This window comes from Tiliqua scincoides, chromosome 2 (genome assembly GCF_035046505.1).
Source record: "Tiliqua scincoides isolate rTilSci1 chromosome 2, rTilSci1.hap2, whole genome shotgun sequence".
NCBI classification, from domain to species: domain Eukaryota; kingdom Metazoa; phylum Chordata; class Lepidosauria; order Squamata; family Scincidae; genus Tiliqua; species Tiliqua scincoides.
This window is the reverse complement of record NC_089822.1, coordinates 244,782,293-244,795,855: the sequence shown is the minus strand read 5'-3', so window position 1 is coordinate 244,795,855 and position 13,563 is coordinate 244,782,293. Positions and strand designations below refer to the sequence as shown.

The 13,563-nt window shown below is 44.2% G+C and overlaps 1 protein-coding gene and 1 long non-coding RNA gene across 14 annotated transcripts in view; both read right to left on the bottom strand.

Annotated features, from left to right (window-relative positions):
- Window positions 1-12,763, bottom strand: part of LOC136639580 (uncharacterized) — a 254,232-nt gene extending 241,469 nt beyond the window's left edge. Inside the window, exon 1 of the long non-coding RNA XR_010793700.1 lies at window positions 12,713-12,763. This is a non-coding gene — a long non-coding RNA (uncharacterized lncRNA). The remainder of the gene's footprint in view (window positions 1-12,712) is intronic.
- FHIT (fragile histidine triad diadenosine triphosphatase) overlaps window positions 1-13,563 on the bottom strand; it is a 1,225,929-nt gene that overhangs the window by 599,910 nt on the left and 612,456 nt on the right. The gene's annotated exons all lie outside the window — the stretch shown is intronic.

Genomic DNA, 13,563 nt, shown 5'->3' with positions numbered 1-13,563 from the left:
TACGGAAGTGTACTCAAGACGCAAGCTCTGCAGAACTGGATCTTGGTATGTTCCGTCAGCTTCTTGATGGACCAGACTCTTTTAATTACTCTACAAAGAGCTCATCTCCTGCAGTTTGCAAGATAGCTGCCAACTGCCCAGCAAGGAGCTGAGCTCCTGCAAGTTTGCAAGCATGTGTAAATATAGGGAGATGAATGTTTGAGGGGTCTTTTCCTGCTTATTATTACTTAAAAATAAATATTATTTCTTTCTGGATCTCCTTTTTTAAAGTCTGATAAAACTAGGTGGGACCTGATAGAGTGTCGTTTTAAAAAGTGGGTCCTAGTGCTAAAAAGTTTGGGAACCACTGCTCTATACAGAACACCACTAATAGATTTCAGTAGGGTTTTTTAATCCACTCAAAATCCCCAGTATCAAATACAGGTAAGGGGGGATACAAAGATCTGTTCATAGTGACTGCAGCCTAACGTCAAAAGTTATATATCCCTGAAAGACTGCTAAAGCTTGAATCAAAATAGTTTTGAAAGATTATGTAAGGTATTCTTTTGGGGGAAGGAATTTGGCTGCCAAGGAGAAGTAGAGGGTTATTCCATTATATATTTCATCCTTGGAAGACTTTAAACCACCTTTATGTATTAATTTATCGCCTCTTCATTTATTTGAGGACTTGTGTTCTCGTACTTTCCAAATTCCACAAGGAAAGCACTCAAGGTGGTTTACATTCTTAACAGTAGAAGCAAAACAGAATGATCAGTAAACAGAAAATAGAATGGCAATAACCAAAAGGCATGCAGATAAGATGATAGCTAGCTAGCTAGCTGGGTAACTTCAGAATGAATAAATGGATTATCATAGAATTTCAGTAAGCATGAGCAAAAAAGATTAGGTGCAATTAAATCTTGGAGAAATCAATGGTGGATATGCTTTATCGCAGTGCTTCAGATCCAATGATTTCAACAGGACTTAAGGCAACCTAGCATTTTCTGTAAAGGTGGGTTATGATGAGAAAAGCTCGGTGCCATATCTTATCCACAAAACTTGTGGATTATTGTGATGCTTGAGAGCCCCTTGTACCCTCCTTCTAGTCATGTTTCCTGAAAAAAAAAAATCTCAGCATGAAGTTCAAGAGGAAAGAAGCTTCCCTGGGGCACTCACAAATCAGTGCCATTGAAGAAAGACTGCATGGCCACTGATGATAAATATGGATGATGATGGCCACACAGGCGGGCCATTTCGTGGCCTGCTTGTTTTCACTCTGGGTCCACCAAAACCCCTAGCTGGTTTGTTCTGGGATTGATGTGTGCCAGCTGATTGGATTTCCAAGCCCACCCAATCGCATCAGGAGGTAGATAATGATGATCAGGTGGACTTACCTTGCACATGCCCGATCTCGTCTGATCTCGGAAGCTAAGCAGGGTCAGGCCTAGTTAGTACTTGGATGGGAGACCGCCTGGGAATACCGGGTGCTGTAGGCTTATACCATAGTCTTTCGAGACTGAAGGTTGCCAACCATGGACTTACACCACCATAAGGATGTACACATGACCTCAATGAAATGAGGATCAAGGTCAAGCCCAAGGATGTTCATATGCATCCTGAGCTGGCTGTCTTAGAGTGAATCTGTTCATAGCCAGTTCTACCTGGTTCACGAGGGCAATGGCTTCCGGGACACAGGCAGCCCAATTCTATCCCTGATAGTGCCGCCAGGTGCAGTGGTGCCAAAATGGTAACCAGTGTATTCAGTGCCCCTGCTGGGGCTACTGGAGGTCTCCTCGGGGGAATGAGGCTTTCATCCCCTTACCCCCAAGGAAAGCCCAAGGTCCTGCAGTAGGGCTTCTCAAGTTTGTGTCGACTATTTTGTCAGTGCAAACTTGAGAACCTCCATGTCAGGTTTGCCGCCGGACATAGAGCACAGGATGCGGCAGAGCAGGACTCTGCCAGTCTCACCCCCCTCCTGGGCCATTCGCTCCCCCCGCTCTGTGCTCCCAACACGTTCCCCCTGCCCCAAAATGCCTTCCCCTGCCCTGAAGGCCCTTACTGCCACCCAGAGTTCTTACCTAGCTCCAGGCTGGCACTCCCTCCTCCTCACAGGGTGCTGTAAACATGCTTTACGACACATTTACAACACCCAGCACTAGTGCTGGAAGACTGTAGGATTGGGGCCTAGGGCTCTGAAGAGGTACTGAGAAGGACCAGGGAGTTAAGAGGCTATACTTGCTAAGATCTGCAGCTGGGTACTTCAAATACTCAAGCCATTTTCTAAGCCTGCTTGTTCTATTTTTTTGTCCTTTGCATTATACAACACACACGTGTACACACCTTTATTTGATGCTAATAAACTCTTTTTTATGTTGCAACTCTTCACCTTCCTGTTGTTGATTGAACTCAAACAGAGTTTCATGGACCCTTGACTACGCACTATTGGGTCAGCTTTGGGGGAACTCTCTGTATATCTGGGAAGGAGAGTTAGAGTTCCGAGGATGGTCTATTTCTGCCTGTTTTTTGCCTCATGGCAACAGGAGAATCTACCAGTTTTGGCCCATATGTAAGGGTAGATCAGAAGAAAGGAGGGTGGCACAGGCATATTCACACACAGCCCAACGCCACACTGCTTTAAAATCTTTTCTTAGACTACATATGATTGTCTCTTCTCCTTTCAATAAATCATGGCCCTGATTTCTTTCAAGATTTGTGTCATGCATGTTTTGTGGGGGACACCTGGGCAACATTAAATATCCAGTTAAAATATATAAAGTCTTTCCAAGCTCCTGCAGCACTTAACTGCAGGCGATAGTGTAAAATGACTTACCCTGACACTTACAAGAGGATAAATCAATGGCCAACTGGTTTGACTGCATGTCACACTCTTTTAAAAGTACGCTACAAAATACAGGATGGGCGGGAAGGGGGGGGGGTCAAGGAAGCAAACATATTTCCAACCTCTCATAATCTGTTGCGAGCGGGATGAACGGTCACACAAAACTAGCCGCTGTCCAGCTGCACGGCTTGCCTATCTGCCAAGGTCAGAGTGTAGGCACTCCCAGGAACAAAGACGACACAAGGCAGAAGTCCTCCACCAAACGCCTCTTTATTTTGTATAGTATATACAGTATATACAGCAGCAACAGTCCAGATAGCACACAAATCACGGATCACACTGACGTACACACTTCGGCACAAACTCCACTCTGCATCTCCCACAACCCATCTTGCCCCTGCTGGAATTTATATGAGTGACAGCCAATCAGAGTGAGGTAAAACTGCACAGTCACTCTGACATTGCATGGGGTGACACACAGGTGACAGTCACCTGGTCTGAATCACCAGATGTTGCATCATCCTCAGCTCCCAGGATGCTGTGCTGGCTCAGTCAGGCCAAGGCTTCAGGGCCTGCTCCTATTCAGCCTGTAAATTGTCTAGCAGTCCCGGGGATGATCCCTTAACATAATCTGACTACTAAGAATATAGGAACTGTTGTGCTTTACCAGAGGCTGACCAATCTGGCATTTCTAGCAGTGGCCAGCCAGGTTCCCTGGGGAGCTCACAAACACAGGGATGTCAAGCTCATTTCATACAGTGTTGATGAACATTTCATACTGTTCATGAATGGTGAACAGCATTCATGATGCCTATGGAGGGCCAGAAATGATGTCATTAAGCAGGTGATGACCAGAAATAAGCACTTTTTTTTCCTCGCTTAGGAACTCATTACCTGCAAATGACAGAAGAGAAAATATGCAAACCTTGATCGTATTTCCAAGATATGGGAGAGCCCAATTATCACGTATGCTGCCCTTTGCAGCAGTGGCACTTCAGCACAGCTCAGCAGCTGAGAACAGCTGATGGTGGTGCTGGGAGAGCCCGAGGGCTGGGGAAAGGGCTTCTGTGGACCGCTTCCGGCTTAACATCTGGCTCTGGACTGCATCCGGTTTAACACACCTGCACAAGCATGTCATGACGCAGAAAGCTAATCTTTTAAAATAACGTTTTAATTTGTTCTTAAAATGTTATTGGGTGCTTTTTATAAGCGGAAAGGCGAGGTGCAAATTCTCTTATAAAGAAGCAGCCTGCTCCCATGTTTTGTGCAGAGGGATACTGGCTTTGAGCATGCACGTGTCATTGCGCAGGTTACATCTGATGTTAGCACAGGAATACGGAATCTGCTGCATTATGAGTTCATGCACTACCACACAGGCAATGAAGGAAACTGGAGTCACTTTCGATGAGTCAACGGTACCGGTACTTCTTATGCCAGTATTGCCCCTGCTTCAAAGATAGTGAGATGGAAGCCAACTTGGAGCCAATTACGTGCATACAGGTTTTGATGCACCTTTGGAAAGGTTTATATTGCAAAAAAAAAATGGGCTTTGGAACACTGTGAAGCAATTAAGCTTACTCCACATTCTTTTAATCCATGTTTGAGTCTATTTCCAGGGTAGCAGGAAGGCCAATTCACATTAACTGCTCTGTAGGCAACTTCCTTTACCCCTTCCCCCAGTAGACTGGTGGGTGGCTACTTAGCCGTTCACCATAAGCACAAATGGTTATTCCTTATTCACAAAATCACAGTCAGTGCTCTTGAGAAATGATTCGAGACAATGATTCAGAGTGACCATTGCCACAAACATAATCCTGCCCTGGAAGGAAAAGAAACAGGTTAGGACAGACAAAAGAAAATATTTCTTTACTCAGCGTGTGGTCGGTCTGTGGAACTCCTTGCCACAGGATGTGGTGCTGGCGTCTACCCTAGACGCCTTTAAAAGGGGATTGGACAAGTTTCTGGAGGAAAAATCCATTATGGGGTACAAGCCATGATGTGTATGCGCAAACTCCTGATTTTAGAAATGGGTTAAGTCAGAATGCCAGATGTAGGGGAGGGCACCAGGATGAGGTCTCTTGTTATCTGGTGTGCTCCCTGGGGCATTTGGTGGGCCACTGTGAGATGCAGGAAGCTGGACTAGATGGGCCTATGGCCTGACCCGGTGGGGCTGTTCTTATATTCTTAACTACAATTCCCAGGAGGCCTTGCAGGTCTCTTGTTATCTGGTGTGCTCCCTGGGGCATTTGGTGGGCCGCTGTGAGATACAGGAAGCTGGACTAGATGGGCCTATGGCCTGATCCAGTGGGGCTGTTCTTATGTTCTTATGAAACAGCCATGCACCATGCATGGAATGGCCATGTGAAATGGTCCTGAATCCAGGGATGCCAAGATCCCCTTTTACAATATACTGTATAAAGGAATCTGCAATTGGCATGCTTCTGAAACCTCATCTATTGGGGAAAGGCCTGTGTTTGCATGCAGGGCCGGTTTTAAGCCAATTGAAACTATTGCTCGCAACTGAGCCCTGTACCTAAGGGCCCCCCCACATTATTATTATTATTATTATTATTATTATTATTATTATTATTATTATTATTATTATTATTAACAGTATTTATATCAACTAAAAGTTCACAAAGCGGTTTACAGAGAAAAATCAAATAACTAAATGGCTCCCTGTCCCAAAAGGGCTCACAATCTAAAAAGATGCAAATGAATACCAGCAGACAGCCACTAGAACAGACAGTGCTGGGGTGAGGCAGGCCAGTTACTCTCCCCCTGCTAAAAAAAGGAGCACCCACTTGAAAAAGTGCCTCTTACCCAATTAGCAGGGAGTTTAAATTTTAACTAGTTTAAATTTTTTTTTTTAAATCAATATTTTTACTAAATCATTTCACAGTCACTAACACATGGTTTTGCATCTATTTACTTTTCAAAAGTATTCTACACATTTTGCTTGTAAGCTTACATGTATTTCTGGAGGAAAAATCCATTACAGGTTACAAGCCATGATGTGTATGTGCAACCTCCTGATTTTAGAAATGTGCTATGTCAGATGCAGGGGAGGGCACCAAGATGAGGTCTCTTGTTATCAGGTGTGCTCCCTGGGGCATCTGGTGGGCCGCTGTGAGATACAGGAAGCTGGACTAGATGGGCCTATGGCCTGATCCAGTGGGGCTGTTCTTATGTTCTTATGAAATTTTAGGCTAAAATGTGCTTAGATTCTTTTGGTGCATTAACTCACCTGCACTTTTTAAGCACATTTTGATTTCTTTCCACTCTACCACAAAGATATAAAGTTTATAATAAATTCTATTTTGATCTCTAAGATTCTGCAGCCCTTGGCTATGAACCTGGGGCTCTGCCAAAATGTTTCCAATTGGGCCCTGCAGCTCCTAAGGCCGGCCACCCAATATTATTTAAACTCCTCCTGCACCACCTCAGGGTCAACAAGTCAATGGGTACCTTTCCCTTGACCTCAACAGCCTTGTTGTACGCTTAGGGAAGCTAAAGCCATTTCTGTCCAACGCTGCATATATGCAACAGGGGTCAAATGTGTACACCTGTGGGTACACATGGGTTAAGGGTGCAATCCTAACCAACCTTCTGGAAGCAAGGTAAGGGCAATGCAGCCCAAGGTAAGGGAACAAACAAACATCCCTTACTTTGAGGAGGCCTCTGTGAGTGCCACCCAACTGCAGGATGCAGCATACGTCCCACTGGCACAGCTATGCCAGTGCTGGAAAGTGGGTTAGGATTTGGGCCTAAGACAGGTTGCTTCTTCCATTCAAACAACATGCGTTTCAGCTGACTTGAATAGAGCCATTTCAATATTTTTACTGAATGCAGGTCATAAAACAAAAGGAAATAAGTGTAAGACCGTAATTTAATGTGGGGCACACTTATAGTGGACCCAAAGGCTACTCACCCCATTTCCACTTCCCAGTCAAAGTTACATCAGGCCCTTGACACCAAAGATGAAAAACAAGCCTGTGACCCTTCCTTCCCCACTTGCCAAAATAGGTACTTCAAAAAAGCCCTAGTAATAAAAGAATTGCTTCATAAAATTCTGCTTTATAAAGGAGGAACATTTTGTTATCTGCACAGAATAATTCCTCCACTCACTCCCACCACGAGTAATAATACGTCAACCTCCCAGCAATGCATATTCCCCGAGCAACATGGCGTCCACCATTTGAACCTACAGTCTAATTGCTGGTCTTTCACATGGGCCTTTGAAGAGGAATACAAATCAATACTTCATATTTTGGGTTATGATGTAACAGGGAGCAAAGTGGAAAGTGCCATTAATCATACATTAAGTACAGAACATTCCTCGATAATATGCAGTAAATAAACAGCAGTGAACTGCCGCAGTTTTCACTTGCCCTAATGGAGAATTTTATTAAAAAGAAAGCCAAGTAATCATTTAAAACAGGGGGAGGGGGATCCCACTTTCCAAAGCCTAATATTGCACGCTAAGGACATTTTTCAGGATATATATATATATATATTTTTAAAGGCTTTATATAGCACAGTGCAAGTATCTAGCTTTAATTGGATGGTAACAGGTTTAGCCGCCTGAAGTACTTGTTGCCTCCAGGAAAGAGTGTCTTGCTGTCAAATGACTTGATATTCACTACAATCTTGGTAAGTAATGGCTTACTTATTTTAGTTACTAAAATAATCCATTTTTTTAAAAAAATAAAAGGGGTAAACAGAGGCAGCAGTCTGTTTTAGCCTGCTGCCACTGAAACCACAAAGGCAAACACAAAGAAGTAGCTTTTCACACAATCCCCCGTGGCATATGGAACTCATAGCCAGGGGATCTTGTGATGGGGCTGGCGTACAATGCCTAAATAATTAAATAAAAACATGGATCAGTGACAACTAGCCTGAGCAGCCACTAGCACAACCTCATTCTTGACTCATCACCCCTTGCTCCTGGATGCTGAGGTTAAATCTCTTTGGGCGCAATCCTAGCGCCTTATGTCAGTGCTTTCCAGCACTGGCATAGCGGTGCCAATGGGACGCGTGCTGCATCCTGCAGTTGGGTGTCACTCACGGAGGCCTCTTCAAAGTAAGGGATTGTTTGTTCCCTGACCTCAGAGCTGCACTGCCCTTATGTCAGTGCTGGAGAGGACTGACATAAGGGGTTGGGATTGCGCCCTTTGTTTCATATCTGACTGGGTATTGTTGGTAGACAGAATGCTAAGTTGGACAAGCCATAACTCTGGCATAGCATAACAGTTTGCTTATAAAAGCAGCTGTAGAAGAACCCAGCAAGAACTTTTTTTTGTTCTCCAAAAACCAGAAGTGATGTTTTGAGGTAACATAAAAGGCCTTCTATGACCCAGAAAAAGAGCCTAAAGAAACAGAGAAAGGGGGGAGGCAAGGAGGGGGTCGCAGCAATACTGAGGTGAGGGGGCACCTCAGGGCATTTGCCCCCCCTGACCCCCCAAGTTACACCAGTGCATCTACCTCCATATCGGGGGGGGGGGTGTTGTGCCACCCCCCCATTTTTTCTTTTTTGCCTCATATCTGGGAACTATCTGAAGCGCATGCTTATCCACAAGTCACAAGCCTTAAGCCAGAAAGCATTGTCTTCATTCCGATTTGGCTTCAGACATCATCATAAAGCCAAATCAGAGTGAAAGCAGGAGGTAATGCTCTAGTGACCCATGGATAAAAAGGGACAGACAAAATTATAAATAGGTAACGGGGAAGCAAAAGAAAAAGGAAAGGAAAACAGAAGGCAGATATCATACAAAGTCTTCCCCACAGCCAAAGGGGGGGGCGACAACACTTTTGACTCAGCACTATTCATTGCTGCTTTCTACCCAAATCTTGGGAGAATGCAAGATGTTGTACATCCAATTGCATCTATTTTTTTCCCTCTTTCATGCATTCACATCCAGGCACGGATACATTTTTTTTCCTCCACCTGATAAAAATAAAGTCAGATAGGATTCAACCTAAAGAGGGTCCAGGGTATTTACCCATGCCGGTGTAACTCCAGTCTCCATATCAGAAATGAAACCTGGCAGACTATTATGGCATCCTTAATGAATACTACAAATTTTTATATTCAGGGAGACACTGCAGTACTGTCTCTCTTGAACCTCTACCACCTTGAGTGCTTTGGCGTTTTGTCCAGTTATTCAACCTGGGTTTGTGTTCCTGGGTCCTGCAATGGGCTTAAATCACTTATTTGTGCAGACTCCCTCTGAATGCGAGATTGCTTGTTAAATTGAATTCATCAACTTTCTGCTTTGCCACAAAATACAAAACAGGAAACACAGAAACACCAGAGATGTGATTTGCAAATTATTATCTTGGAAGTCGGGGACAGCATTCATGCAGAGGTCTATTGTGTTTACAAAACTGGGCTCTTTCAAGGTCCTGGCCATGCCTTGAATCACAATGGCTAACACCACTTTTCAAAGCAGGTGAGCAAAATAAATAAATAGCCCAATACTTTCAAACTAAAAACATCTCAGAGTCTTAAGTGCACCTGTGCCAATCCAGAGATCAACAAACAAATAAGCAAACTAGAACCACAAGTGACCTATCAAATTCACCTATGAGAGCAAGTTAATTACTCCTTGGCACAATTATCATTTTAACATACAGCGCCTAATTCATAATGAGATCTTTATTATGCAGCCATATTTCAAGCAACTGTCATCTTAAGGAAGCACATTTTAATTAGAACCACTTTTTTTCTTTTTCTTAGAGAGCCCTTTTTTCCTGTTACGTATCCTCAAGGCCGCAAAACCTTTCAGGGAACACATCTCATACTTAGCAAAACTGTCATCTCCTACCATTTTTTCCCCAGCACTATAACACTATAACAAGCAACTACAGGCCATGATCCAGAAAAGTCAGAGTTTCACTGATGGTTTTGTACCCACTTGGCATTCACAGTTTTCACAGAGCAACCTGAGTGAGGGCCCAATCCTATCCAATTTTTCAGTACCAGTGCAGCTGTGCCAATAGGGCATGCACTGCATCCTGTGGTGGGGAGGCAGTCTCAGAGGCCTCCTCAACGTATGGGAACATTTGTTCCCTTCCCTGGAGGCTGCATTGCAGCTGCACCAGTGCTGGAAAGTTGGATAGGATTGGGCCCTTAGTGAGTAGAAAACCCTCACATTCCTAGGAAGTTCTAAGGGAGGCTTCAATGTAAAGCTGATCACAGCAATTGTCAGAGAGGATGCTGGTACACTGTTCCCCCTTCCAACCCCTGATTACCAATCTGCTATTATTTTATTTATTGAAGTATTTTATTTGTTTTGCACCATCAAAATACGTGACACTTCACAAAGTTACATAGGACATACAGATCCTTGCTCAGAGATGCTTCCAGTCAAAATGTAGATAATGTACAGTGTACCACTTAATGCGTTCTCACATTCCTGTTGTTAAGCGATTATGTTGTTAAGCAAACATTAAGCCCAATCTAGTGCCTTTGTTGTGTAAACAGACAGTCCCTGACAGACAATAGCCAGCTGCACAGGAGATAGATTGCCTCTTCATTGCATTAAGAGTCTCTTTATTGTGTTAACACATACTCTGCTGCAGGCTATGGGAGATATTAAGAGCCTCTTTGTTGTGCTTTGACCACTGCAGTATACGTGGTTTGTCATTAAGTGGAAGGTCATTAAATAACGCACACCTGTATTTGTGACCGTAAGAGCTTTGCAGGATCTGACCAATTATCCGTGTAGGCCAGTATCCTGCCAGATTCTACTGAAAAGTTCACAAAAGAGCATAAATGCAGCATTTTCCCTCAACAACTAGCATCCAGAGAAAAGGGCATCCCATTTAGCTATTGTGGGTAGTATCTATAGATATGTCTTTCATACATGGTCATTGAAAGCCACTTGGCAGTGGCCATAATTTAAGGCAGAATGTTCCATAAATTATTTCTGTAGTCCTGGGAAGAAGTGCTTTCTCTTCTCTGACCTTCCTCAACCACCAATTGGTTTCACTGGGTGAGCCCAAGTGTGTGTGTGAGGGGGGACAAGAATACAAGTAAATGCAGTGGCATACATATAGGTTTCATTGCAACTGGAAGTGAGGAGCATGGAGTTAGGCCAAAAATTAACCTGTGGAACTACTTGCCACAGGATGTGATGAGGGCACCAGACCTAGATGTCGTTAAAAGGATATTGGACAGATTTATGGAGGAAAAGTCCATTACAGAGTTCAAGTCATGACAGCTATATACATGATGGCTACCTCCGTGTTGGTAGTCTCTTTCTGAATGACAGATGCAAGGGAGTGGCTACATAATCTTGTTGCCTTGTGAGCTCCCAAAGACATCTGGTGGGCTAGAGTGAGGTATAGGAAGTTGGACTAGATAGATCCTTGGCCTAATCCATCAGGGCTCTTTGTATGTTCTTCATAGAAGAGGTTGTTCTAGCAAGAGTTTGAAAGGACAGAAAGATAGCACTGGGTAGGATGATCCAGAAAGAAATCTAAAGCTTAAGAAGTGAGTAAGGGAGAAAGAGGTTTGAAGACAGCAGGATCTCTTTGGACACTCACGCCAGTACAGTCAGAGGAAAGAAGGACATTGGCAGCAGCATGTTAGGATACAACAGCAAAAAGGGGAGAGCAATTTGAGTGAGATCAGGTAGATGTGGCAGTAGAAAGATGCCAGGAGCAGATTCCTTCTAAACCAGGTATAGAGCAGGGGTGAATCCAAGGGTGGGTCATGGGAGGGGCACCTGCTGGGCTGGGGAGCAAAATTGGGCGCCAGGAGAACACCCACTAGGCAGGGCACCAGCAAGATTAGTTGGGATGGGAGTCCAGGTCTACCCAGCCGGTAGATCTGGCCTCCAAACATAGATGGGAGCCCAGGTCTACCAGCTGGTACAGCAGGGCTCCTGTCTGGATTTGGAGCCCAGATCTACCGGTTGGGCAGACCTGGGCTCCCATTCCAGCCAATGGCTCAAAGTTCAAGAAGGAGCTCATGTCTTCCCAGTTGTTAAAGCAGGTCTACCCGTCCAGTGAACCTTAGCCATGGAGGCCATGAGTTAAAGCGGGACCCCAGGCCTACCTGCCTGACTGACCTGGGCTCTACAGTTGGTAGTGATCATGCCCCCCTCCAAACACAAATACTGGATCCGCTCCTGGTATAGAGGGTAGATTCCTAGATTTCTGCTTATTTCTCTGTGCAGGCCCCATTGCACCCCTTCTGCATTAGAGCCTGTCTTTCAGCATGGTTTGCTATCACAAGATTTGGGGTGAAGCAGTTCACATGAGGAGCTGTAACCCCCATGAAAATGAAGCGGGTCCACCCTAGCAGGCTTTTCCTCCTCTACAAAAAGCCCTTTCACACAGTATTAAATTTGTTTAGCTGTCACCCACAATTAGGGCACTGGTGAAGCAAGTTGTTGATAAAGTGACACTCGCTACCAGCCCTGTCACATTGAAGAATATCCAAGGAGCAAAATGGAAATCAATGTAATTGCAAGTTATCAACCCTAAATTTTCATTCAATTACATGATACAGAAGAGCAAATTGAGAATAATTTTAGTTTACCTAGCAGAGTGAGTAATAAATGTGCATCCTAATTAAAACACAGCCCTCCCTAATTTCTGATACAGTTGTGTAACAACCTGAAAAGAGGAATAAATATATACTTTGCCTTAGGTTTTTATTCCTTTTTCCTGGATCAGATTCTGGATGTGGGTGAAATATATTCTGAATTGACAGCCCAATATCCAGACAACCTGGTGTGATGCTCTGATCACTTTGAGCTAACATTAGCAAACATTTTAAATCTCCTCTGTCATTAATGGTCTCAGTTAAATCACCTTATTACGATTTATAATTGTTTTCATCAAAGAGGCTATTTATGTTATATTTCCATATTATGTACTCACCACAGATGCAACTTTCTCCACTCACAAAAAATGGATCCTACTGAACCCTCCTGTGAACAAAGGAAAAAGAGAATCGGAATCTCAATTACTCTTTCCTACAGAATCTACAAGCAATGAAATGTGTACCTTTGAAAATTTGTAAGTGAAGCCATTTCCATTGCGACAAGAAGAGATGGAACAGGAAGTGTAACTGAATCTAAAGGGAATCTTTCATGCACACCCCAAGTGGAGATGTGCAAACTCTCCTTGTGGCCAGAGCTTCTGCAATTCCTTAAGTAGAAGATGCAAAGTTCCCTTTTGCACATTATACATTATATGTATATACGTACGTTTTGTTATACATTATAACAAAAAGCATGAGTCAATTATGCTTCCCTCCTCCAGTACTTAATACCAAACAGCTCACGCATCAAAGTAATGTCACTCACTAACATAGCTAAGGAGGGGAGGGGGTAAAGGGCCCTGGGTACCTGACAGCCAGGCTGGTGTAGTGGTTTGAGAGGTGGACTTTGTATTGGCAACCTTCAGTCTCGAAAGACTATGGTATCGCGCTCTGAAAGGTGGTTCTGGCACAGCGTCTAGTGTGGCTGAAAAGGCCAATCCGGGAGTGACAATCCCTTCCACACCGGGAGCAAGTGCAGTCTGTCCCTGGTCTGTCTCCCTGGCTATGGGCCTTCCTTCTTTGCCTCTTAGCCTCAGACTGTTGGCAAAGTGTCTCTTCAAACTGGGAAAGGCCATGCTGCACAGCCTGCCTCCAAGCGGGCCGCTCAGAGGCCAGGGTTTCCCACTTGTTGAGGTCCATCCCTAAGGCCTTCAGATCCCTCTTGCAGATGTCCTTGTATCGCAGCTGT